Source organism: Pygocentrus nattereri, chromosome 4 (genome assembly GCF_015220715.1).
Source record: "Pygocentrus nattereri isolate fPygNat1 chromosome 4, fPygNat1.pri, whole genome shotgun sequence".
Lineage (NCBI taxonomy): Eukaryota > Metazoa > Chordata > Actinopteri > Characiformes > Serrasalmidae > Pygocentrus > Pygocentrus nattereri.
The window spans coordinates 33,271,550-33,298,384 of record NC_051214.1 but is presented as its reverse complement, the minus strand read 5'-3'; the positions used below and the strand labels follow the sequence as shown (position 1 = coordinate 33,298,384).

The 26,835-nt window shown below is 40.9% G+C and overlaps 1 protein-coding gene across 1 annotated transcript in view; it reads left to right on the top strand.

The window, feature by feature from the left end:
• The first annotated feature begins 242 nt into the window (after positions 1-242).
• daam1b (dishevelled associated activator of morphogenesis 1b) overlaps positions 243-26,835 on the top strand; it is a 94,450-nt gene continuing 67,857 nt past the window's right edge. The window contains exon 1 of the mRNA XM_017683966.2: positions 243-371. The gene's annotated coding sequence lies outside the window, so the exon portion shown is untranslated. The remainder of the gene's footprint in view (positions 372-26,835) is intronic.

Below are 26,835 nucleotides of genomic sequence, written 5' to 3'. Positions count from 1 at the left end.
ACTGTAGGAAATCAAGCATGACAGAATCAGTATCTAACCTAAGATGGCACAATTAATGTATCTTTGAAACCATACGTCTTCTTCCCGCCTACAAGTTTAACAGGTTTGTTATAAATGTAGCCTACCTGAGAACTGTGGACATGAAAACTAATCCACATGCAAACAGACACGTATTGATTTTCTGATCTGCTAACTGACTACATCTCCCAGAAGACACTTCTGAGCACGCATGCGCTCTGGACTCCTGCGTTGTAAAAGGGGATGATGTCAACTTCATTCGGCTTCGTTCAATGCCGAAATAAACCGGCCGGATTTCCACATCCAGCGAAAAAGGCTGCTGACCCGGAGCGAAAGATGACTCGACGGCCGAGGTAAGTGCCGACATGTAGTAGTGGGTCATTTTACGGAATTATCTCTGTGAGAGTTTGTTCCTCAGTAGAGCTGGAGTTGATCGAGCCTAGATTGTATCAGCGCGGATTGTATCTCAATATCGCAGTCAATGTCGCTTTGAACCTCCAGCATCAGCTCAGGCGACAGTGCCTGTTGACAGGGTTTTCACTCACGTTTGCCAGTGGAACCTGCTAGGAAACAGCGTTAATTTTGAAGTAGCAGTGAAACCGTAGTCTTCTCATCGACCCCATACAGACTCTCACTGAAAGGAGACCAGATACACCAGCGGGCGGTGGATTCTTGCAACTTTAGTCCTGAGGAGAAATGCGTTCTTATCTGAGCATGTTTCCCTTCGTTTGAACAGCTTGCTATCAATTGCCTCTTGAATAATACAAGACCAAACGCGGAGCATTGAGCCTTAAACTGGAATTCCGTAATTTTTTCACTATTCCTAGGTAATTAAACAGTTGACATGTAAGCAAAATCACACGGAGTGGTTGATTTGAAATGCTGCATTGTGGACAGACTTACCCCGTCAGAACTGTGCACAGTGGTGGTGATAGGAACCAGACGTCTGAAGAGTTTAATACCCATCAGAGCTTCCTCACAGAAAGAATGGCTCTGAATGCTCTGCCTGGACCCTGAGGACGTTTTTGTTCCATAGCTTTTGGTCTTAAACATATATTTTAAATTCCATTCATGGCGGAGGGATACATGTAGGGCGTTGTTAAGCAAAATAGGACGCAAATAAATCTTTAAATCATTATCAGCATTACATATTTAAAAGCTATTTAACTATAAAAAGGCACACTGGTCGTTTTGGACAGTAGCCTACATGAAGTGTCTGTTTGGCCGTTGTGCTACCTCCTGGTTCCTACCTCCCACTGTGATGATATCTAAGTTTCTCTGCAATGCACCATGTCGCATCATAACATTGAAAAACAGTGTTAACAGTGATTGAATTATGCAGAAAAAACTCAGTGGAATTCCCCCTTTAACAGTATTGGCTTTGGTGTTTGGATCCCAGTTAAAAGATTAACAGTGAGTGAGTTTCATACTTCGTGAGCTTCGTGTTCCTGGACAAGCTTTCTGCAGAGCTTTGTTAGTTTGCCTTCTTTAGCCATCTGTCATGTTCTCCTTTGTTTACCCAGAACCTGAAGCAAATCCGCGCAGTCTGAGAAGGATAGAAGTGAGAGGGAGGTCTATTGTCATGATCTCTTCTCATTTATAGGGCGCTGAAGTTGTCATAGGCCTGTGTTTTGAACGGAGAGCCATGTTCGATCTAGCTGTGGATCATTTAGAGAGCCTTCAGCACTCAGCAGTTCTATGAGGGTTAACACTCATGTAGATGGTGAATGAAGGCTAAATGCTATAAGAGCTGCCCCAGTTCCATGGCACCTTGGTTGATGGATTAGAGGCCTGGACCCGCCTCTGCTTTCCCTTGTGCTGTGACTGACTGGAGCAACAAGGAAATACTTCATTATTGATAACAATGAATAATGTGAACTCATAAATCCTGGATCACGCAGTTGCTGCAGTTTGTGTTAACAATAATAGTAATAGCTTTATTTATAGAGCACTTTTCATTCCGGCGGTGCTGACAGATGATGTTTTACACTGATAGACAAGACAGCGACGGAGCAAGTTAAAAGAAACACCAAAGACACGTAGAATCTTAATTGAGCGCTAAGTTAAAGAGGTATGACACACTGAGCTTGACTGTCTAAGAAAAGATGGATTTGAGTTCCACAGTTTAGAAGCATAATGACACAATGAGGCCTCTCCATGTTTTCTTTATTGTACAGAAGGTCATTATCTGTAGAAGATCACGTGATGGAACATAAACAGACAGACGTTCTGTGATGTAATCAGGTGCATTAAGGTCATTTAGAGCCTTAAAGACTGGGAATAGAACTTTACAATCTACCCAGGAAGAAGGAGGTAGCCAGTGCAGTTGTTTCAAGACAGGAGTGATATGATCTCTCTTGTTTTCGTTTCTGTGCAGCTGCATTATTGTAAAAGGTGTAGATGTTGCATACCGCACATATTTCAGTAGATGGTTTAAAACAGGACCTGGGCAGTGTTCAGCCTACTTTGGTCACTTCCTTGCTTATTCAAACCATTTAATTTATTTTTTAACAAAGATCTTCATCAATTTGGGCAGCTTTTGTTGCCCCGTTTTTTCAGACCGTTCAGTTCTGTTGAGTAATGTTTTCACAGTAAGCTTTTCCCGCTGAGCCGTGTGAGAGGACCCTTTCACTGAATAATGCCTCCATGACGTTACAGTCTTACCTGCATTCTTCTGCAAGCTTCACATTCACACTAATTCCATGCCTTCCAAACTGCTTGGCCACTCAGTGTGCACTCGCTGCTTACTGGGGTGAAATCGGATTTTCCATGTCGTGCTCTAACGTGGAGTCCGTTACTGATGCGCAGCATCCAGCCTGGTGGTCCAGCCAACTCCTACTCCCTCAGTTACTCAGAACAGCGTTAGTGGGAGGCTGTACCAGTGCATTGGCTTGTGCCAGCAGTCCCCCCCACCTTTTTCCCTAAGGCCTTATCTGCCAGAGTGCTGTGTTTGTGAGGAGGCGGCGTTCCTTCAGTTGAAGCACGCTCAGATCTCTCACTCCCTGAGTTAAGAGAAAGAGACCTCTAATTAGTAAGAGGAAGACTGTGATAACATGATGTGCACAGAGGAGTGAGAAAGTTTTTGCAAAAGCCTGGAGGAAGAATTTAGAGACCGTGTTGGGCTGCCTGATAGGGACAAAGTATCCGTATAGCGACTATATTGTGACACATTTTGCAGTATAGTATACTGCAGTATAGTGACCAGCATACATTGACATCATTAAGAAAATAAGAATTGCTTTGGTTAGTAGATTAATTTGCATCAGGGCCTGTCGGTTTATCCATATTTATCAATAAACCTTTTTGTATGCATGAGCGTTCTGTCCTCTGATATGTGATCTGTGATAACTTCAGTCGTGGCTTTACTTCATTTACTCACACAGAAGTGAGTTGTCCTGTGAGTCATAGTGTGCTGCTACACATGGAAAGCAGCATCAGGAACAGCATGTTTTATTCTTATTTATAGTTCAGTGTTTAGCTGTGGTGAGGTCCTTTCCCACCAATTTAAGCAGATATAAATGCAGAAGGCCGAAGAAATTGATTCATCTAGCAGTAACAGTGACAAATTTATTTTTTCCTTTAGCCAGTGCAACTCAACACTGCAGACAATGGAATAACAGCCCATTCTGTTAAAAGAGTAGCTTTGCAGAAGTGCTGTGATCGAAGCTCCAAGCTTTATAATGGGAGCAGACAAACTCTTTTTTTTTTTTTTTTTTTTAAACTCTAAAAAGGCTTTGGATCCCCCCCCCCCACGTGCAATGGTAACTGTCCCAGAAACAGTGAATGTGTCGTTGTGAAATATACATACATACACACAAACACACACGTTTACTAAGCCACTTCTCCCTCAGGGTCGTGGGGGGGTGCTGGAGCCTATCCCAGAGGTCATCGGCCGAAAGGCAGTATACACCCTGGACAGGTCGCCAGTCCATCACAGGGCATCATTGTGAAATAATGGTTTCATTATTTTCATTCAAATGAAAATGGTTTCATTCAAAAAAGACTGAGATTTATCAATAATTTTGTTCTGATGTAGTGATATTTTTAGAATCCCTTGTTGCCCTAATTTGCATATTGTCACTGTTCAATACAAGCATTGCAAAGGCCCACATCACAGTTAACAATGCATTGTGCAGCTACACTGTTGACTGTAGATTACAGTCTGTACACAGTCTACACTGTAGATTGTGTAATTTCCCAAGTGGAACATTTTCCAAATATACGACCCTTCACTGATCCCGAAATGGACGTATTGAGCTGCTCAACTAAAGAATGTGCATTTTTGTGTGTTTGAAAAGTGTGTGAATATCTCACTGACCTCACTTGAACCCCACTCGATGGGTTTCAGTAGAGTCCAATCTAGACTTCGGTCATGGATTTTTAGAGCCTAACCACTTTAATTGCTTCATTGACCTCCCGTTTCATCGCTGCTGGTGCACTGAAGTCAGCATTTTCCTCTCTGTTCATAATGTCGGCTCACTAATCACACAATGGCTACTCTGGGAGATGAAGAAATGGATTCAGGCTGGTTGATGTACTGTACTTACTGAAGGCATTTTATTACATGGGGCTCTGCACACCTCTCACTGTGTGCAATTAAATAGACTCTTTAGAATAAAGAGTGCTGCATGTGTTTGCCTCTCAGTGGGACATTAGCAGCAATTCAAAGTTCCTGACACACGGAGCTGTGTTAACAGATGGAACTCGCAGCACTCTCCATTGTATAGTGTTATTATATGTAGCAAGTGTATACTGTCTTTTCTAACAGACAAACAGTGCTGCCATTGAAGCAGTATGCACAGTTGTTAATCACATGGCAGAAGGAGCTGTCTTAGGCTTTATTAATATAAGTCTGTAAGCTTGTGCAGACTCAGTGGAGACTCAGCGGCATGGAGATTAGGGTTGTAGTACTGGTTGAGTAATTTACACATTATTTGTAGGTTTAATGGAGTAATCAGAGTTAAAAAAATAATAATAATGGTAAAAATGGACAAAGTTATCAGATGATTAAATGACTGTTAATCTTGAGTGTTTTTAAATGTATTAAATAATGTAGGAAGCCTTCAAAGATAGACAGATGGATGTACCTGGACAGTGCCTACTCTGCCATTAAGTACACGTTGTTTGTTTTTCAGCATCAGGAAAAACAGGAAATGTACATTTAACAGAATATTACATAATAGCCTCCACTACTACATACAGTAACAAATGTATCAGGATTGAATTTGTCCACTTTTTTGCGCCCTACTGCCACTTTAACTCTTCCATCCTTTGAACCAGTTTCCAGCCAGTTACAGATGTCATGGATATTACGGTCCCCTTCAAAGAAACACTAACATTCACACATGTGACTACACAAACACACATTAGCTGCCTTGCACCTTTCCTTCTCAAGTGCACCTAAACCGGATAAAGGAGTTATTATTCAGGGGTACAATTATTTAGGGGTATTAACAATAGATATTTATTTTAAAAAGACATTTTAAGAGTATGTGTCACATGCACTTTTGTTTATGTTCATAATCACGCTTAAAAATGTAAATAAAAATCTGTTCCATGTGCCGGTGAGGAGCTGCGGGCACCGTGTGTGGGGTTGTGGGTAGAGTTAGTTTAATTAGTTGGGTGTTAAGTTACACTGGCTTGCTTGGAGCTGTCGCTGCTTCAGTAGCTCATGTTTGTAAATGAGGCGAGAGGCGAAAGGCGAGATACCTCTGGGAGTAGTAATTGTTTCCGCTGGTGATGGGGGTGGTCGAGGGACAGCTGGGACAAAGTAACAGCGCCATCATGGTCCAGCACCTGAGCATACCCAGCCCGGAACTCCACTGGGGATAGAGATAGAGGATAGAGCAACCTTCCCTGTAGCAGGAAAGGCAGGGCCTGGTCAGTGTTTTACTTAAAGAAAGCTAGATGTAGCACTGCAAGAGTAAAGTGTAGCATCATGTGTGCCGCGTCTGTTTCGATCTTCTCTCACTTCTTTCTGTGTGCTAATTAGAAAATGTAGAAATGTGTCAGTGTGTTGTTATCCATTGATCTGAAGGTGGATATTAAGCGACAGTTATATGCAAATGCATATAATTATGTGCAAAACTTCTGTGCACTTTGATGCACAATTACTATTTATTTGCTGAATTTAACAAATTCAGGGAAAAATAAAACACACAACGTGGCCTGTGTAAAAGTTGTGGCACATTTTATATTTAATGATTTTCCCCCTAATATGTTAAACTCCCCAAAAATAGAAATTGTGCACTAAAATTAGCAGAAAATGCCGTATCTAGGTTTGTCCTGTAGAGGATGTGTTAATGTATTTTTTATTAAATTACAAAAGATGTCATTTCACCCAAACATGTAATTTTGCATCCATTTTATAATATTCTAGTGTAAATGTCCATTTTTAGCCTTTAAAAAAACTTTTTCCTTCTCTGTTTCTGGCAGCAGTGTGTTAAAATGTTAACTTAGTATTTCAAAATAATTACTCATTTTCATAAGATTCTGAGATGCTATGTTGAAATAAGGAGTTAAAGAAAGTAAGTCATTTTTTCAGGACAAAGCAAAAAGAGGTCATCTTGACATGTGAAGTCACTGTTTCAACACAGTATGTCGACATTATAAGTAGACGTCATAATTATTATAGTAATTCAATAATTTGTAAAAATAGATACATATTTCCATATACTAAGTAAAGAAATTGACATAGTGCTGCCAGAAACAGAGGAGAAAGCTTTTTTCCCCAAGCTGGCAGGAATGGATGTCCATATCTTTGTGTATTCAGGTTTTTTAAAAATTGCAGAATTGCACAAAATAATCAAACAAATCTTGGTGAAATTAGCAATTTCATGATGGATTAAAGAACAGTAATGGACCTGGATAGCTGTGAAGAGATTAATCCCCCTACTGCTCATCAGTGCTTTCTTCACCTACTCCTCCCCCTCCACTCTTGAATATGCATGCCTGGAAAAAAGCCAGGAAGTGGGATTTGAACAGAGCGCATGGATGCTCATGAGATGCCTGCTCATAGAGGAAAATCTCATCTGCATGTCCCCTCCAGTTACGTCTCAGTGCTATATTGCAAAGAGCTGATGTTCCTCCGGGGTTAACCATTCTCTGGAAGTGTTTGGGGCACAATTGCAGTTTTTGTTAATTTTACTGTGAGACAATGTTTGACTTCTTTGAGATAGGATAAGGAGCTCTTTGGGTGCGAGGCTTGTCAGAGTTCGAAGCACAGTAATGTACCACAGCGGGAGGCAGAGAGCTTTTTGGGGTCTGCCAGGCCTCGTGAGATAGGGCCCCGCCCAGCGGACCATAACAATGGGCCTGTGTGACCGTTTGAATGTCCTATTCTCTGACTGGTGTGGTTCACTTGGACCAGACAATGGCCTCATTTAGCATCATTTATTTTCAGAGGCCCTGCTTGTCACCAGACTGCTCCTGTTTGCCCCATACCAGTCCGGCCGTGGGGGCACTGGTCCAGGAGCACCCCAACACCTGACATTTAGATTCTGATGCGTCCATGATTTGCGTGCCCTGATTTGTTGTCTACAGAATTCCAGTGATTACATGGGCTTACTTTCCTTCCCTCGTGTGCTTATTACATAAGTCAGATATTGTTCTGTTTTTGTTTTTCTCTCTGCTGTGTCCTTCACTGTGGCAGTAAGAAGATTATGTGTATAGTCGTGTGACTGTAATTACCACTGATCTCTACCTTGTCTTGTGTCTCTCTCTCCATTCTGTCCTCCCTTCATCTTATCTAAGTGTTAGTTAGCATGGCTGAAAGAATTATTACTGTCTTTTTTTAGCTTCATGTTTTTTGTTTTTTTTTTTGTTCAGCATTACAGCAGCTTCTTAACCTTTGCAGATAGTTGCTAGTTATTGCTGACATAACACACTGTACTGTGCAAAAGTCAGAGACCACCCTTTATTTATTTACGTTCGTGCCAAAATAGCCTTTAATTATGTTTTTTAGGAGACTTGCTTTCACTTTTCAAAGAAATCTGCCAGGTTAATCCCAAACACACTCACCGATGTTGAGGTCTGGGCTTTGGGCTGGTCAGTCCATTGTTCTGAGAACGATAGCATTTTCTTCTTTTTTTTAACCCAGTACTGTATGTCCACACAGGAGAAGGACTGAGAAGTCAAACATTGAACCCCTTTTCCTAAATGCTACCCTATCCAAATTAGCAGGAAAACCAGCTTTGTGAGAAAATGTGATTAACGATGCTTCAGCAGCTTTGAGCATATTGACATTGGAGGAGATGTGTTGGAGAGGTAAATGTCCATTCCTCTGTGCCTCAGAGAAAAACAGGCTTTCTTCTCAGAAGCTCCTTGACCTTCCTTATTCCTCTTGGGTCAAGGAGCAGGTCATTCACAGCTTGTGTTGTTGAATAGGGGTGGCTGCCTTAATTTATGGAGGCCTACTATTGAATTCCACACCTTTTTTCACTCAGTACTGGATGAAAGTGCAAGTTTCAGCTTAAGTGTGGTTAGCCATTTGGTTTGTTATATTTGGTTTGAAGCGCTTGCAACCCATGACAACACAGTGTCTCTGAAAGACCTGCAAGTTCAGTGACTCAGCACAAGAACAATGAATGAGCGTGACCGCCAAGGTACAGAATGCACTCTAGCCAAATTCAGCCCTGCTTTCTTGCTTCAAGCCATCACTAAGTTTGCAAAAGTTCTAAGAGACAGACACTTGGAGTCATTCATGTCACTGTGGATTTATGAGTAGAAAGTGTGTAGTTCGGTGGTGTACAGGGGAATGCAAGTTCATATCCTTTGAATAACTCTTTAGTTCTGACCTCAGTGGTTTTATGATTAGGTAAGTATTTCAGCAGCGTTAATACATATATCTCACATCTTACATAACTGAGTTTTGCTTCCTTTAAGTTGTTCTTATGTCAGGTTTATTGTAGTTAGTAGACTATTTACCTTTGTCTTATGCTATAAGTTTCACAGTGATGTAATTTACTGGCTATCAAGACAGATTTACTTAGAATTTTTCACATGCTTTCAAGTTGTAGTTCTGGACATCGACTGTCCTGGCAAGGTTACTGTTTTCACTGGTATCATGCCTGATTCAACACCTTGGCAGAAACGGTTGTATTAGAGCAGATAAACATGAACCTGTGCAGGCCAGTTGGTCTCGAGGTAGAGCTGGGGGATTGTCTGAGTCATTCAGTGAAAAGAGTGCCATTTGAGTGCTGTGGCGAGGAACTTGGTGATCCTGAAGATATCTGAGTCAGTTCCATTTTGAGACATTTGTTGCAATATATATAATGGACAAAAATCTATTAGTGCTTTTCAAGTTTAATTAATTCAAAGGTCTTATTGTTTTTATTACAGTTTTATTGAGAATATAGGCATTTTTACATGCCTTATGCTTGGAAAAGCCATCAAAGTTCCTTCTCAAATAGTACTATATAAAAGTTAAATCAACATCATGTTCCTCTCTTAACTTCTGTGTGAGGTTGGAGGAAAAATAAGATGAGAATTTTTTTTAGATCAATATTTAATTCAGACTATGGAGGACAAAGAAATTAATTCATAATGTAGGAATTTCAAATGAAAATGTCTATTTGGTGCAAACCTTGTAGAATAACTCATCTAGCATCGAATAGGGGTGGTTTTACTTTTTTGGTGACCATGTGTCCACTCTGTGTCTAGTCAACATGGGCATCAGTGAGCTGAAATCTGAGACACGTGACCTAACTGAGGAAAGGTGGAATGGATGTTGCGCTTCCTCCATCCCCGTAACATCTGAGGCCGATCAGATAAAGCAAGGCACCGGGCCAAAAAAAGCAGAGGCATCATCTCCCTTTCATGGCACAATAGGGCGGTGCGGTATGCCTGTAGGGCTCTGACAAAGTATAGCAGGGTGGGGTGAAGATGGTGAACAGAATAAAGGATGTCAGGAGCATGTTTATTACACAGGTATGTTTTTGGCAGATGGCCCAAGCTCCGCCCCTATGTTGTAAAGTAACTTGTGTGTGATTTCTTTTCATGTAGAAAAAAAGCATACAAAGACCACCGTGTACCACTGTGAAATTTTAAATGTGCCATTTATCCCAGTCATTTTCAGTGGTGTTATTTTCCAAGGTGTGCATTGCAGTTGTTGTGTAGGAAGACATGATTTTGTCTAATCGCAGTGCTTTCTTTGCACTCTTGCCAAACTGTTTTCATTATTTAAAAAAATAAAAAAGAAAAGAAAAAAACAGCACTTGTACTTTAGAGACTGCTTTTGGTACCAAGCTCGATTCCATTTCTGTGTCATATCTGTCAGCCAGGATCTCTTGAAAGACCTTCAATTAAGTCTTTCGTTCTGCGCTGAATGAGTGCCTGTCCGATTCCGTCATCATCCAGTCTTCCAGCTTAAGAGCACATCCGCTTCATTCACCATGTCCTCTGCGCTCATGTTTTTCCACTGCTGAGTGTGGTTAAAAAAAACTGTTTATTTGTCTTTTGTTACCTGTAAAGTGTTGATGTGGCATCTCAGGTGAGAGAATGTCTGATGCTCATTGGTCCAGGTGTAAAGAGGCTGGGTGGGCCAGTCCAGGCCCTCAGTGGAAATGGTCAAGATGGTCAACAAGTATGTGTGAGCGAAGATTTTGATGCCTGCAGCATATGCCAGCAGAATCTGGTGAAAAATTAATATATGACTTATTTTTATTGAATTATTAGTTTTTATAAAAATAAACAAATATTCAAATGGTTTTAAATAAATTATGGAATTTGACAATAAGACATTCTAATAATAGTGTATCAATGCCTAGTTAGTTACATTTTTCATGGGTATTTGTTTTTTGGTCAGAAATATTGCAGTGATGCAAGTACTCTCACATTTGCCTCCATGAAAACGGGGGAACATTGAGTATAGAGATACCTCACGTCTATGTGAAGCACAGTCAAGGCAATAATGCTAAGCCTTGTTTGATATCTGCTACCTAACGATTGGTTGAATTCAAATGGACATTTCAGTATGCTTGGCTAAACATATGCTCTGCTGTCCATGTGCCACATTTAAATGCACTTTGCTCTTCTTTTTTTTTTTTTGCTCGTCTGCCATTATTAACAGCAGCTCATGCAGCAAGAAAATTATGAGCATCTGTCAAGAATCAGTTAGAAGAGCAGCCTGTGTGAACAGTCCGGTGACATGCTGTTGGAAGAGGAGAAAACAGGCTATGTTCATTTCTACTGTTTGGTGTGGGCCATCTTAAAAATTTGTTTCCACCAACAGCAAAAATGAACCAGGGCTCACGTGGAAGCAGACTGAGATCCACAGTTTTTGGTGGCCCATGGTTTAGTTGTTTAGTGTGGACCTGAGGGTTCCCACTTGTCAGAATGAACCAAACTTAAGAAAAAACTCCAAGATCCTCACCAAATAAAGTAGGTGTCTTACCTTCTAGTGATTTGAACTCCTGTGTTTGAAAGTGTTGACTTATAATAGATGCCAAGGAGCAAGTGCTTCCTCCAGTGGTCAAGTGCTTCTGTTGTAAATATGTTGTGAGCCAGCGGATTTCAGGGAAACACATTAAAATTACTGCCTGTTGTAAAGAAGCATATCGCTGTTGTCAGAAGAAAACCTCATATCTCCAAAATGGTAACTTTACACACACCTGCACATTTTCTAAACTGCTTATCCTTCTGGGTCGTGGGGGTGCTGGAGCCTACACCGGCTGTCATTGGGTGTAAGGCAGGATACACCTTGGACAGGTTGCCAGTCCATAACAGGTCCATAACTTTACAGGAGGAGGATAAATCTACTTTACTTTTAATTTAAATCATTTTTGTCCATTCTTCATGACCTTTACACAGAATGTAAAGGGCAAGTGATATTTTCCAGTAATGTCAAAAACTGAAAAATGACCAGAATGGACATGGTTTTCTTCTGACAGCAGACGACATGCTACAGACAGCTGGTAGAGAATAGGTGGAGAAAGGCTGGGTCATCCCTTTAAGGTTTGCCATATTGTTTTACCATGCTGATAGTCTTGAGTTTTAACATAGTGTAAAAATAGTTACAAACTTAGCCTACTTAATTATAGAAGCCTTTGTTGCTGCCATGCCATTATTCCAGCCAAGAGAGGTGTTTAATTTGGTACCGTCACATTTTTTTGTAGTATTGGATAAAAATCATTAAGTGATACTTTTTGATCCCACAACCGGGGAAATTCCACCTCCGCATTTAACCCATCCGTGAAGTGAAACACCACATACACACTAGTGAACACACACACTAGGGGGCAGTGAGCACACTTGCCTGGAGCAGTGGGCAGCCCTATCTACGGTACCCGGGGAGCACTTGGGGGTTAGGTATCTTGCTCAAGGACACCTCAGTCATGGACTGTCGACCCTGGGGACCGAACCGGCAACCTTCCGGTCACAGGGCCAGATCCCTAACCTCCAGCCCACGACTGCCCCACGACTGTTCCATATAAACATTATTATGAAATGACCTATTCAGCAATTGCTTTAAAACAGCCTGGTAAATACTTGTAGTAGACTACTACAAATATTTAACATGTAATGTTATCTAAAACTAATAGATAATTGGCTGTTGAAGTCAATATCAGCTACTGATAAAGTCCTTTATCTGCCAGGTGAGACAGAGGTTGAGATTGTGCACATTCTAAAAATATCATGTGAACCACTGATCTAAAGACATAAATAAAGGCACAGACTAATACCTGAACAAAAGGGTTTGATTTTATAAAGCAGAATTTTAGTTTCTAGATGATATATGATCAACTGAGAGCCCAAGCCAAAAGAGAGAGAGTGCACAGACAAAGTTCAGCAGCCAGCAGGAACATGTAAAGAAATATGGAGATTCCTAAACATTTGTAAGTGCCTTCACAATCTGCATTTGTGTGAGGCCCCTATATGATCTTTCTTAGAAATTGTGTTGTCAGGCTTAGTACAGAATATTAGCCACTCCCTTAGTCTGAAAAGGAGGGTGTGTTGGGGGCACAAGGTTGGAGGGTCAAAAGAGCTCTCGTAAATAGTCATTATCTATCCCTGTGACGGGGAACATTTTTTATGATAAAGCAGAAAAGCGAGTGGGGTTTTAAATCTTAGGTGTACTTGAACAGATCTGCTGCCTCAGTCTCTTAAGTTCACTCATAAACTCTGGATGAGATTTTAATTAAGTCCAGCATGTCTTTGGTCTTGGGCAGGGGTATCAGTTGGATTTGGTGCACCAAAGGTGGTAGTGGTCCTCCCCCTTTTGGAGTAGTAAGGACAAATGAATGCAAGTGACATGCTTTAGAAATGACTAAGTACATCTGTTCCCGTACAGCCAAGTTTGACAGTTCACATTTCTAATATAACGATGCTCGGAACCAGTTAGATTCCATTCCTGTCACTTCCACAGTAAAACTGTAGCAGTTCCAGATGTCTTTGTAGAACCTTACATCGCTGAAAATGAGGTCCAGTGATGTCTCTTCAACATGGAGCCCAAACACTGAGTCTGAATCTAGTAATTGGACCAGTAGAGTGTTTTATTGAAAAATGTTCTGCTATAGCTTAAAGCTGGAAGTATAAGTGGGCATAACACTTAATAGAGATGAAGAAAAGGCACGTATGACATTTGAATCAATAAGCGAGATAATTATACTTGCGTATCCTTGCCAATCTCAAAAGTGGCAACTTTTCAATAGTAGTAAAAACATTTTTAGCTTTCAATGTAAGTTAATGCAAAACACTGTCAATCACCTGTCAAGCTTTTATATATTTTGTCTTTTCACAAATGTTTTGAATGTGGCTGCATACGTGGTTGTTATGGATGGTTTGTACAGACATGTCATGATCCACCTGACAGGTTCGTGCTGATAACTGTCAGGTTTTTCCGCTCTTGCATATGACTCTGAGGTTAATGTTTTGCTCTCCTCCCTGACGATCAGGGCTTTAAGTCTGCGAGTCTTCCATTAAGACTTTTCTCTCTGCTTGCCAACTTTTAATTTACTCACAGAAGTAGGTTGCTTCAAACCCAGAATCTGGGCTGAGAAGAACTTTTTGTCGAAGTGCCCTTGAGTATGAGCACACGCTGTTCTATTTCTGTAAACGGAGAGCATTTTCTGAAGCTGAGGGCAAATCCTACCGTCTGTGATGTACAGAGCTGCTTTGGAATCGTGCCCTGTGTGTTGGGACAAAATGAGAAATTGGCCACGCTTGTCAGTTAAACGAGGCTATGATCTCACAGCCATGATAAGCATATTTGTTGGGGTCAGGTGTGGCGTTTGGGAGACGTATCCCGTTACATCCTGTTGATATTTTAAGATGCTTTCTTCTATGTTTTGGCAGCAAAAACCCGGCCCTTTCTAATGAGAAGAACATGAGACTTTGATTGGAAGCTTGTGATGTGCTCAGTGTTTGGAAGTGTGCACCACGTCCCTCTGCTCCTCTGCACAGTTCCTGATGAGCAGTGTCCTATTTTCCTGAGTTTCCACACAGCCCTGTTCCTCTCTGCCTCCTCTAGCTGGACCCAGATTAGCATGATAATGAAGGCATGCTCTGATGAAGAGCCTGTAGGTCCCGCACCAGGAGGATGGCGTCATGCTGGTGCAGACCTGCCTTATCCACAGTCCTGATAAAAGCAAAGTGGAGCTGGCGACTGAGGCTAGTTAAGCCGTGACTGAAACTAGGCCCGGGGCTTTGGCTGGGAGATTAGGGGGAGTGCTTGGAGTGACATGATTTTGCATATGTGTGCATGATGGGGTCATCTGTGTCACCTGCCTGTCAGAAGTTTGGGAATAATGTCAGATTGATGTTTGCTGTTAATTAACGTAAACATTTATCTTTGAGTAATGATTAGACAGTTTTCTTTTCCAGCCTGTTGTTAACCCTTATGTGGTGTTCTCATCCATTTTTTTTCACTGTTTACCAAAATGATGCAGTTTATTATTTCAGCCTCAAATTCTTTGGCCTTTGTTCATTGTGTGTGTGTGTGTGTGTGTGTGTGTGTGTGAGAAAGTTGACAACATGGACAGGCTGCTGACTGGCTACAGCTGCTAAAGGAAACCCTTCGCTGGCCACTTTCTAAACATCTGGTATTTTCATATAAATGGTTATGGCTGGCTGAATGGCGACCTGTCCAGGGTGCATCCTGCCTTCCGCCCGATGACTGCTGGGATAGGCTCCAGCACCCCCCGTGTCCCTGACAGAGAAGCGGCTTAGAAATGGATGGTTATGGCTATGTTGTTTTAAAAAAACAAATAATGCGGGGGGGTCCACTAGACATGAACACCGCACAAGGGTTAAAAGCATTAGGGATGGTTAATTTGAGAACTCAGGTATGTTATGAAGGTATTTGATTCCTTATTTAGTAAAGCCGAGAAAAATATAACCTAAACCTTGGACGTTTTCACTTGTAAAAATCTTTAAAAGAGCAATTATTGCTAATATATGGAAAGTGTAGCCAGTTGGGTTGAATGCATCATAAATTCATAAAAGGCATGCATATTTTGTCCATTGCTACCTCAGTTTTGCACATTGTGCGAAGAAAAAAAAATAGATCTAAACAGCTCAGCTTTCTGTTTACCTTCTCACTCTTGATGGACACCCATAAGTGTTAGTGCTTCCAGTAACACTTGTTTGGAGAAAGCCTGTGAAAGGAGCTTGTTGCAGGACTTACTGTGCTGTGTTTAGGAAGAAAGGTTGTGATAAGTGATGTTGGATGTGTGCCAATTCACAGCCATGAACGCAGAGCTTCCCTGGAAGGCCCCACGTTAGCCAAGATTGCGAGTAGATCTGGGGTAAGATTCTTCTAAGGCCCAAACTTGGATCAGTGTTGAACATTTGGGTTGGTTTAGGGCAAGTAGGGATTATGTGTGTGTGTGTGTGTGTGTGTGTGTGTGTGGCGAAGCGTGACCTCATTTATCGCTGTCTTGGCCAATGTTTTAAAGGAAACAAAAATGTGGTCTACCAACAGGTGTTGTTCGGACATGTCACACCTGTAAAAAGTTCAGTGTTAGAAGTTTGTTGCATTTGTTTTTGCTTCTTACCATCCAAGTGATCTCAAACACACTCAGTGATGTTGAAGTCTGGACTCTGGGGTGGTCAGTCCATTGCTCTGAGAACACCAACAGCTCCTGAGTTTGATTTGCAAATTTCCTATTTCAAGCTGATCGTGACGGTTTTGGTTGTCGACGAGGTCTTGGTACATGATAGTTGTTAGGAGTCCCATCTTCTCTATATCTTTTTTAAATGCCTGTGTTTTTTTCCCCCATTATTTTCTATTCATATGTATATTCTTCTCAAAAATATTTGTATTTAATTGCTGTTTTGACTAGAAAAATTAAATAAGCAAGGGGAGGTCTCTGGCTTTTGCACAGCACTGGACCTACAAAGGCTCAATTTATTGACCGACTATTTGGTGTCTTGTTTGGGCTGAGTTTTGGGTTAAGGTTTACGGTTAATGTTAAACTGAATATTAGGTTTGGGCTCAGGGAAAAATGATAGTAATTCACATTTAGCTGAATGTAAGTTAATGGCAAGGAGAGCATCTACAAAGCATCTGAAGTGAATGTTTTGTTCAAAAACTGTGGTGGGGTCTGTTTGTGGCCATGTTTAGCTTTATTTGCATAGAGCAGGTGCTTGTCAGTCCTGTTAGTCTGTTGGTGCCTCCTCTCTCTTTTGGCATAGCAACAAAAGTACACCAAGCAAACGTGCATGCCCTCAGCTTCCCTCTCTGTAACCTGTTGCCTGGGGGATTATATGGACCAGCAGCTGCAGATGATGATCAATGTGATTATACAAGAATTATTATTGAAGCTGGGCCTAGTTGTTTCTGCCCTGCATCAATGTTTGCCTAGACCCATGAACCATGAGCGAATGGACTTTAAAGTTTACTCGCCTTTATAGACCTCACCTTTTTGTGTGTCTAGAGTGTGATGAGGCATTCTAGACAGTGCACTGCACCTTTTCTAGGCCTGTGAGCACCAGACAGAAGGCTGATCCTCTTACTGTGTGGGAAGTGTTAGCATCTGTCCAACTCACCTGCTTTACCTGCTTTTTCTCTGTCATACACACCTTTTAACATGCTGTTTTGACTGACGCTGATGGCCACAGGAGACATCCTGTGTCTGATTCAGAGGAGTAGCCTAGTTACGCACCAGTCTCATGTGTCTCTTCTCTTGAAGCTTTGTGACCATACCGGTTTTTGAGTATATGAGAGATAAGCAGCTTTCTTTCTTGGTGCGAGTCAGCATTGGTCAGTGTTGCTTGTTTCTTTGGTTACTTAGTGTAATGTTACACCTCATGAACTTCACTGTTCCACAGAGACACAAGTAGAATAAGGAAATAGACTGTTAGCCTGAAATGCAAATTGAAAGTGTTTACGGAGTTGAAGCCCTGGGGGAAAAAAAACATTTAGGTTCTTTATCCCGAATAGGTTCTCAAAGAGAAGTGGGCACAACCTCAGCCTCAACCTCGTCCACACTAGCTAAACATTAAAATTATTTTGCTACTGTCTTTAAAGGCCTATAATCAAGCAGTTTTAACTAACATTGCATTTGTTACAAGCATATAGTTTTGTGAAATATATTTTTTAATATCTTTTTTTTTTTTTTTTTTGCTTAATGCATTATTAAGATGTAAAGAAAGTAACTTGAAGTTGAAGAAATGCTCCATTCTGAAGAATTCCTTACAGTGGTCATAAGAACCAGACATCTGAAAGGTTGAAAACCTCAAAGTTACATCACAAAGTTATTAAATGGTTACAGATATGTTGCCTGATGATTAACACATTGTTTTACATTTACAACAGTTTTAAAATAAGCCATATTAAATAAAACCGCCTTCTTGTTTCTACGCTCACTGTCCATTGTATCAGCTCCACTTACCATTTAGGTTCACTTTGTAGTTCTACAATTGCAGACTGTAGTCCATCTGTTTTTCTGCACACTCTGTTAGCCCCCACACCCTGTTCTTCAATGGTAAGGATCTCCACAGGACCACCACAGAGTAGTTATTATTAAGATGATGGATCAGCCTCAGCACTACAGTGACATGACTACACATGGTGGGTACTTTAAGCTTCTGTATTAAACATTTCAGCCATTAAATTGTGCACAAATTATGAAAATTCATGAAATTTCCCCTAAAGGCTTTGGTTATTATGCTATTTTAGCAGCTGTTTTCCGGCTTTAAGTGAGTCATGTTACCATGCCATGGCTGCTTTTGTATCCTATAGTTTGTTTTTATACCAAATAGTAACTTAATATATGTTATCAGTGATTAAAAGATTCCACAGGCATGACAGTCATATGTTATAAGTCCCAAAAAGTGGAAGATTGGCATAAATTGTTTGATAATATGATTGTAAGTGAACTCCTGTTGTCTCAAATGGATGTCTCATTCTGTAATGTGATGCTCCAGAGGCACATTGGAGTGGGTAATGTTCTGAACTCTTATCATGCCCTGAGAGCAGTCTGTGGCTAAAGTGGCGTGACAGAGCTGCTGACAGGCCGTTCCCAGCACTGCGCGCCTGTGTGCGTGAGATTAGTGCAGTGAGCTCTCCAGGATCAAAAAGAAACAGACACATCTGGGGATCAGTGAGTTAAACCAGAGCCGTTAACCCCCGAATTCCTGTAATCTGCTGTAAGTATGTCTCCAACAGCTGTAGTGTTTTCTCATTGCATGCCTTTGGTCCTCAAGTCTTGAAATCTGCCAGTCTTCAGACACTGCACTCTAAGGAGAAAAACTTTACTGTAATGATTGTTTTTAACCCTGCATTTAAACTGCTCTAAACTTACTTGTCTTAACTGATCTGAATTCTTAGTCTGGACTGGAGTTTACTGTGCAGTTGGGCAATTCAGATAATTGTGTTCCATAAATAGCAGACATGGTTTGGGTCAACAACATAACTAAATACTGCACATTGAGGAAATGGCCTTGAATGTTTCTCCACTGCAAAGCAAGCAATATGATGTTCCTGGAGCCTAAGCACACACCTTCCTGGCTCCTCTGTCGGGGTGAGGGAAAGGTTAACGTGGCCACCATGGTTTCACAAGCTTCAGTGTCATGAAGAGAACAAGAGAGAGAGAAGACATAGAAGACATTTTGACTTAAAATCTGATTGAAAATCAGATAATCACTATACATTAAGTCTTCTTTTGTTTTTCATATTATTCCCGCTTAGTGACTCCAGTCTCTCTCGCCGTTCTTTTTTTCCCCTCCATTATTCATCTTCAAGCTTTTACTCCTTTTCTCTCACCATTGTTCTAGAAGGCAGATTTTTCCATGTTAAGAGTTAACCAGACAAAAAACTCTCTATTACTCTATATCAAACATCTTCCAAGTCCAGACCTTAAACCCAGTTTCCAGTCTTAGATTTTGTAATTACTGGTAGTTAATTGAACTGTTGATATGATTGTTTGGCCACCTTGGATCATACATTCTTAGAGCTGAGCTGTAATCACTTGTTTCAGACATTCTCCAAATATTATTGCGGTATATGGTATAGCAGGGGATGGGGGGTAATAAAAGCACAAAATCATCAGAATCATCTAGAACCCTCCTGTGCCACATTATTTAGAAATAAAAAACAATCAGAAAGTTCAGTTTGCTACCATGGGCACCAAATAAGTGAGTACAACGCACAGGTTTCAAGCCATCATTCAATAAACATTAAACTATCTAGCATTAGCATCAGCTTAGTTAGTGTAACAGCAGCTCTGCTTGCCACAGAAAATGTTCGATTTCAAAGTACAAGCACTGACACAAGTGTAGATGATAATGATTGAAGCAAGCAACTGGTGTAAAAAGGAACAGAAAGCAAGAATTAAACCTTTTCTGTGGTGTTGAGAACCTGATTGGCTAACTTAATAGTAGCTTAGTGAGTGGGCTACAGACCCAAACTTGTGTTGGAGTGAAAACTGAAATCGAGCTTGTTCTGTAGTTTGTGAAGCTCTTAGCTATTCGTTTTCTGAGGTTCAGACCGGCATCATTTGTATAAATGTAGCCTTGTAGCTTATTATTGTTATAATGCACAACTCAATAAAGGCTACTTCAGTACATGAGGTCTACTGGGCTTCTCCAGGGCAGTACTGGCAAAATTTTAACAAGATCAGTTGACTAGTAGTCAATAGATTAGTCTATAAAGAAACATTAGTTGCAGCCCAATCCCACATCTTATTTTTACCCCTACCCCTTGTTTTTGAGCAGCGTTTTTGCCCCTTGGGATGGAGTTACTGAGTTACCTCCGTTCAGAGCCCTAACAAAAATAGGGGCACTTCACTCCTAGGTATAAACGTGCAAAACTGAGGGGTGGGGCTAATTGGTAGGGACAAGGGGTGAGATGGCATCGGGCCTAAGGCTGTTTCTCCTCTCTGCATGTGTTGAATCTGCTGTTAAGAGCATTGTTCTTCAGCGAAAGTGAACAATTAGGGAGTTTAGAGTGCTGACAGTTTGGTGCTGTAGAAGAAAGATTAGGAGGGAGGGAGGGAGGGCATAGCAACTCCTATGATGCCAGCAATAATTACAAGCTAAATCATTCAGGGCTTTACCCCCCCTTCTTCTGTTTAATGTGTCTATTGTGGGGGTCTAAGAGCAGCACCAAGCTGGAGCTGCGGTATCTGCAGCTATCGCCAAATCCAAATGTCCCATGCTTTTGGCTTTCAGTCAAATTTTAAAGTGCATGGGCTGTATAATTGGAGGCCTGGAGCACAAAATATGTTTTTCATTGGCTGAGTTGTGGTTGGTCATCACTTCGCCCTTCAAGCTCCACTGAGAACTGCGGTAAGTGCAGCATCAGCAGCGCCTGTCAATTCTGTTACTGCCGTTGCTGTTAACTGAACTAGGTTAAAACAATGTAATGCACCTTACAGAATCTGTTGACATGAGGGGATCACAGCTGTCCTATGCTTTATCCTTTTATTTCTATAAAAAAAACTCTGGCTGAAGGGCATTAATAGGAAGTTTCTCCTCTGTTCTTCTTGCAAAACATTAAACTAGTTGGAACATTGCTATGCTGTGCATTAGTGAGGTCAAGTACTAATGTTCGATTGCAAATGCCACTCCAGCTCATCATAGAGACTGTGTGGAGCTCCAACAGTTCAGAGGACACAGTTTCACTGTTCCACAGCGTACCGGGGGACTTTATACCTTTTTAGCCAATGCTAGGCATGGTGACCTTTACTGCTTTACTACAGTCTAAACTGTACATGATGTTGTTAATGATATTCATAATACATTCAGGAAAGCATATCTTAAGACTTCTAAAACAACAGTATGCATCTTAATTTAAAGACCTTTTAGTCGTAAACTGTTTATACAGAGCAACAACCAGTGTATTGTATCTGCATAAAATGCATTGTAACAAATTGCTGATTGTCCATCACCTTTTTTTCCCCTTCTGTTTCTTTTTAAGTAGAATATTTTTTCTAACATTTGATTAAAAAATGTATTGTACTCAAGCTCTTAATCATAAAAGTTTTTTAATGCATGCTGGCACATTCTGAAGCTCTTATGCAGCAGACGTCTCAGACCCAGATGGTAATCTCAGTCTTTTGCTCTGATGGTGCGTCTCAAAACTTGTTCTGCTTCACATTTAGCAGCAGTTACAAAACTGCCGGGTATAAATTCTTCATATGGCTGCGGCTAAATTGACCACTACTCTACACTATACCACAATCGGCCACATAAGTGCAGCTAAATTGGCCATGTTGCAGTCTCTTTGTAAGCTTGGGCAGTACTTACAATTACACAATGCAGTTCCTGCCTGTGCACTTATGTCAGATTTCCTTTAATTTTTCATTCTACTGGAAGCTGTGTGTGATGGCTTTGTCAGTCATGTATTGAATTTATCAACTTTAAAGGTTCTTCCATGGTACGTCTGTGTCTGTGAACCGTGTGAACTTCTGGCGCACCAATCCTCCCCTTCTACCTTTCTCTGTTTTCTTTTTAAACCTGCATTACTTCACTCTCACAGCTGGACCTGTCCTGGTTTTCGGTAATTTGGTATACTGCAGTATTAAACACACAGAGTAACACAGTCACAGAAATACATAGAAATACAGTCACAGCTCTGCTTTCTTTGTGCTCTCGTGCTCTAAAATTCCTTTTTTCCCCAAATAAAGAGGTCAGGTGATATGAAAACAGTGTAATAGAGGTTTTGTTTTTCATTTTTGCACATATTCTGCATAGCCCTATGGAGAAGCAATGTCAGGTGTGCCTTGCATTTCACATTTTTCCACTGCAGTGACTGCTTTTCAATTTGCCACAAATTTCCCTCCATATCACCCAGCTTAGAGAACTATAAAATGCTCAGTCTCACAAATGCATGCATGCTTTCAGTCACAAACTGTGTATGAAGTAGAATTTACTATAAATATTGCACACACATACTGCTGAACAAAAAATATTTTCTGAATGAATCTTTGAGAATAAAAATGCATTTTAAAATATGTATTTTCTATTTCATAAATACTGGTTTAAGCAAAAGAACTCGAGAGGGAGTGTGTTATGACTTCAAGTGTTCTATTGCTTTTCTACAACAGTTAAATAAAGTAATGTATAAATAAATAAATTGGGCTGTGAATGTGGCATTTAATAAACAGTTTGGGAATTTCATGTAGTTTAATTTTTCAGAGTCTGACCAAATCGGCTGTCGGTCAAATGTGATCTTAAAAGTATCCGTTTTTGTTTGTGCACAAAGTAAGAAGTAAAACCATTCAAATGGCTTGAGTGTCTCCCACAGCTGTCAAAGCCGTTGCTTAGCAACGGCATCTCAGTGGAGTAATACAGTGCTTGTGGAAAAAAGTCATGTTATGGCAAAATATCAGCACAGTTAGAACGCTTCTCAACCATTTAGCTTACATGGCCGGAACAAACTGTTGTATAATTTGATGTCATTTTTTTATGCTGGTACATGTTTACTCAGAACTCCAGCTGTGGTTAGCTGTGATAAAAACATGTAGCAACAAATGCTGAAATGCAGTTAGAACCGTTTTGCCATTGGCAACATACTAGAGAGATTGCAAGTCTGTGTTTCTTTCCTCATCATGTACAGTGACATCATGTCTGCTGAATCATCTCATTCATCCAGCTGTTGTTCGAGTTAATTATGATGATTGGGTTGGTTTGTAACTTTTGATGACAGTGTGCTCATCAGTGTGACAAAAGTGCTGTTGTGAGGTGTCACACACTGAGGCAGGGGTGCAGATGGTCAGGTTTAGAGGCATGATGGGACCTGCTTTCACGTGAAGGAGCCAAATCATAGAGTATCCTAACTCAAAACCTGGTATGTTACTAGCATGTCCTTTCTGGTAATGGTTTGCATTGTTTGAAGTTGCAGTTCCTCCATTTTTCACCTCATGTTCAAAACACACTTTTGTGTTTTACTTGCAAAAATTGAAAAAAAGTCAAAACAAAATTGTGGCAAAAACATACCACTACCACTTCACGTTGTGATGCTTTTGCACACTAGCAGCCATGCATGCATAAAGGGCAATTTTTCTGCGGCTTCTCTTGGCCGATATGCTACCACATGCACAAAATACATTCCTGTGCTTTTCACCTATAGAAAATGCTGCTGTTGTTGCAGAAATTCTGTTTGTATGTCTGTGGTTGTGTTTCCTGATTAATATCATGAGAATTCTACCACGTTTCCTGTATTGGTAAATTGCTATGCTCTTACCAGGATTTCAATCCTGGCTTGTGTTTACGCTTCTTAACCTTGTCCTCTTTAGTTACTGTTAAATTCCTATATAAAATGTACAAAAGGGGCATTTAAATGAACTCCATTTTACAGTGGACATTTTGTCATTTTTCTGCTTAAAGACCAGTCTGACACGGTCACCAAGCAGACTAGTGCATTTTGGAACAGTAGGGGTTTAGGTGCCTTGCTCTGATCCCAGAATCCTGATATTGGCAACCCTCAAAGCTGCAGCGCAGTCACTGTTCAGAGATACTCAGTTATGAGCCTACAGTCTTGCTACTGATTTGGGTGTCTTGTGGTTTCTGCTATCTTCTGTTTCAAACCAGGAATCTTTTGATCTATAGTCTGACGCATTATTCAGTGCACCATTTATTCAGTGGTTGTTAAATCAGGACTGCTTTCATTAAAGATCTCCAAGCCCAAGTCCTTACTTGATGTACTTTAACCTCTTTAGGGTCCTCAGTAGGCTTTTTGGTAATGGCAGATGTATCTTATTTAAATATTCCAGTAGGCAATATTCTTCTTCATATATGCAAAAGCACACCCACAGAGTTATGCAGCAAATTTGCTGATTACCATTTGTGTGTAAAAGTATCTTTGGTCAAGAAGGTTTACATTGTGACAAGATTATCAAATCACCCAAACTGTATTCTCAGAGCACACTTGCTTACTACAGAGTTGGAGGTCTGTGCACAGGAGCATGGCTGTTGTTGTGTCTACTGGCTGCTCTTTTGAGAGCCAGTGAAAGGGTTCATATTAAACTGATAAATTATTAACAACACTCAAGGTAAACAGAGTGAAAGAGTAGTATGTCAAATCCTTCCCTTAGGGCAGATCTGACTTGGCCTGGACCTGTTCTCATTCTCCTAGAAAGTGTTATCATAAAGTGTGACACGAAAGAACATTTTCTGTAATGCTGTTGGTCAGTGTTTGAGTTACCATTTTTACTGGAATCTCCACATACACCTTAAACATGATAATACCTGTACCAGGTACTCAATAGACCTCTCTAAATAATTGTCCAAGCCTGACTGGACCCAGCTATAAATATCTGCCTTGGGTCTGTTTAAAAATACACTTGTATTTGTTTATTTTTTATCTATACTTAATTTTTCCTCCTTACTTTTTATTACTTTTAGATATTTTTAATCAGCCGTGCTTGACTTACTCATGGCACCACAAAGCCAGAGTATGCGCATGAATGGCTGCGAGAGGATCAAAACAGCAAATCAGTTTAGGAGAGTACTACAACAGATGAAACCATCATTTTAATGAAGGTGTGCACACCACAGCTGGCATTCAGTGCCAACCCGCGCCACCAGTCAGTGACCACCAGCACTGCTCAGTGTTACTTAGAGCTGTTTCTCTATTACCACATTCAATACAGAACCACACCCCAAAGAGCAGTAGGTGATCTTTTACAACATTAAATCTAGAACCACACCACAAAAAGCTACAGTAGGTGATCTTTTACAACATTAAATCTAGAACCACACCACAAAAAGCTACAGTAGGTGATCTTTTACAACATTAAATCTAGAACCACACCACAAAAAGCCACAGCAGGTGATTTGGCTTTTAAGATTAAGTAACCCTTATTAGTGCCACAACGGGGAAATTTCACCTCCGCATTTAACCCATCCGTGAAGTGAAACACATGCACTCTAGTGAGCACACACACACTAGGGGGCAGTGAGCACACTTGCCCTGAGCGGTGGGCAGCCCAAGCCGCAGCGCATGGGGGGCAGTTGGGGGTTAGGTGTCTTGCTCAAGGACACCTAAGTCATGTGCTGTTGGCTCTGGGGATCAAACCGGTGACCTTCTGGTCACAAGGCTGGTTCCCTAACCTCCAGCCCATGACTGCCCCTACACAGGAAAAAGCTGTCTTAAAATCTTCCAACAACTGTAATCTAAGCACTTGTAATCTACAAATGCTAATATCTATAACCTCTTATCATTACTAGCCTTGTAACTCATTTATCGTAACTTATTTCACTTTGTGTGTTGTAGCTGGAAAACAGCCAGATGTAGAGTTAGTTGGCTGTGACACATGATGAATTCCAAAGTTTATTGCATTAAATGTTAAAGAGAAGCTAATTTTGACTCATCTTTAGTATGTAATTAAATAGAATTTTGAGCTTAATTGTGTTAAAGTTGGTTCAAGTATGTTGTGTTGTGTGTCATGATGCTTGTGCTTGTCTATACCTGTTGTGGGCTGTTGGAGCTGCTTGGCTTAGTGCTGCTATATGCTATGTGCATAGTCAAATGATTGACGGATGTCACAGTACATAGCATCTTAACTTCCCAGGGTGCCCTATCAGCACATCGGCAGGAGGGGGTCCACAGAGGGTGGGGAGGTAAGGGGATAGTCTAGACGAGCTTTCAGCACACAGTGCGGGAGGGTGGCTTGGCTGTTTTGTCCCCTGCTTGCTGCAGGGGTTGCAAACAAGGTTAGTGTGTCTGCAGTTGCCATGTTGCCTCTGGTAAGCCTGTTCGGCACTCTGACAAAAGAGATTATGCCTCATTTGATCAGATTTTGCCAGCTTCCTTTCTTTAATTTAGTAATCCAGTTTTCTGTTACAAAACCCATTCTGCTAAAAGCCCTGGGAAAACTTTCATTTTAATATTTGTGCTAATGAGGCAGAGGAAAATACAGAATTTACAGTGGCAGGTAGGGAAGGGTGCATTAAACAGGCAGAGTACAGTGCACTGAATAAAGGCACAGTCAGTTTGTTACAGATGAACAATAAAAGAGTGCTAATGTGTGGTGCTGGCTGTTCTCCTAAACTGGATCAGTGGTAGAAGGAAACACTAATATTCTCTGAACTCCACTAAGCAGGCTGCATGTTAGCTGTGATTGGGCAGGACAGAGAAATGAAAAACAGATTGTGCGGTGAAACTTAGAGCGTCTATAGAAGTGTGAGCTCCACTGGCCTCGTTTTATTACGGGCGCTTGTCTGGAACCTTATGGGCTTTAAATTGTTGTGCTGAAGGATGTTTTTGTCAGGTCTTGTTCTTGTTCAGAATGTGACCTGACATTGCCCTCTGGAAGCTTGCTGAAATGCTGAAGAAGGACTGGTGATAGCTACACAGTAGATACGGCATCTTGTTCACACATGAATGCTTACTCTGCCTTTCAGTAGTTTGGGGACACCTACATTTTTAACATG